We start from the raw sequence: 1,625 nt of genomic DNA on the forward strand, positions 1-1,625 counted from the left end.
CACTTATACTCAAACTATTCCAAAAAATCCAAGAGGAAGGAACACTTCCAACCTCTTTTTATGAAACCAGCATTATCCTAGTTTCAGAACCAGATAAAGACACTACAAAGAAAGAAAATTACAGGCTAGTATTCCTGGTGAATATAGATGCTAAAAATCACAATAAAATATTAGCAAATCAGATCCAGCAATACATTAGAAAGATCATACACCATGACCAAGTGGGATTTATCCCAGGGATGCAAGGCAGGCACAGTATTCACAAATTAGTAAAACTGATACATCACATAAACAAACTGAAAGACAAAAATCACATGACCATATCAACAGAGGCAGAAAAAGCACTTGACCAAGTCCAACACCCATTTTTGACAAAAACTCTCAGCAAAGTGGGATAGAGGGATCATACCTGAACATAATAAAGGCCATATATGACCACCTACAGCCAAAATTGTACTCAATGGGCAAAAACTAAAACCATTTCCAGTAAGAACAGGAGCAAGAGGGGATTTACACTTTTACCACTCTTACTCAACACTAGAGGCCTGATGCATGAAATTCATGCAAGAGTAGGCCTTCTGGCCCCCTGCTTCCAGCACCAGCTTCCCTCTGGCTCCCGGGACCCGGGCTTCCCTCATCTGGAAGGTTGTCCGGAAGTATGTCTGGTCTAATTAGCATATTACATTTTTATTATTACATATAGTACTGGAAGTGCTAGGACAGTGATCAAACAATAGGAAAATATAAAAGCCATCCAAATTGAAAGGGAGGAAGTAAAATTCTCATTATTTGCAGATGACACAATATTGCACATAGAAAACTGTAAATAGTCCGCCAAAAAACTACTAGATTTAATAAGTTAATTAGGCAATGTAGCAGGATAAAAATTAACACCCAGAAATCCATAGCATTTTTATACACCAATAATGATCTATCAGAAGGAGAAACTAAAAAACAATCTCATTTATCATTGCAAGGAAAAGGTAAGAATTTATTAATAAAAATTGATTAATAAACTTAACCAAGGAGTTAAAAGACTTGTCCTTGGCAAACTACAAAACAATGCAAAAAGATATAGAAAAACATATAAACAAGTGGAAGAATATATTGTATACATAGATCCATCAAATTAACATCATTAAAATGTCCAATCTACCCAAAGGAATCTATAAATTCAATGCAATACTTATTAAAACACCAACGGCATATTTTGCAAATCTAGAACAAACACTCCAAAAAGACCATGAATAGCTGCAGCAAACTTGAGAAAGAAGAACAAAGTTGGAGAGATCACAATACAAGATACCAAGTTATATTACAAAGACTCTGTAATCAAATCAGCCTGGTACTGGCACAAGTACAGGTATACAGATATGGAACAGAACAGAGACCGCAGAAACTGACTCAAGCTGCTTTGCTCAATTAAATGGAGAAAAGAGCATACAATGGAGTCAAGACAATCTCTTCAATAAATAGTGTTGGCAAAATTGGAGAGATGCATGAAAAAAAGAAAGAAAAGAAACTAGATCACCAACTTCCCTTCACTAAGTGCCAGGCGGGTAATTAATCTCTTTAACTACGAACAATCATGCTTAAGCTACATAATCTTTACTCCCTGGAATGGA

The sequence above is a fragment of the Myotis davidii genome, unplaced genomic scaffold, assembly GCF_000327345.1.
Source record: "Myotis davidii unplaced genomic scaffold, ASM32734v1 scaffold1082, whole genome shotgun sequence".
Classification (NCBI taxonomy): Eukaryota; Metazoa; Chordata; class Mammalia; order Chiroptera; family Vespertilionidae; genus Myotis; species Myotis davidii.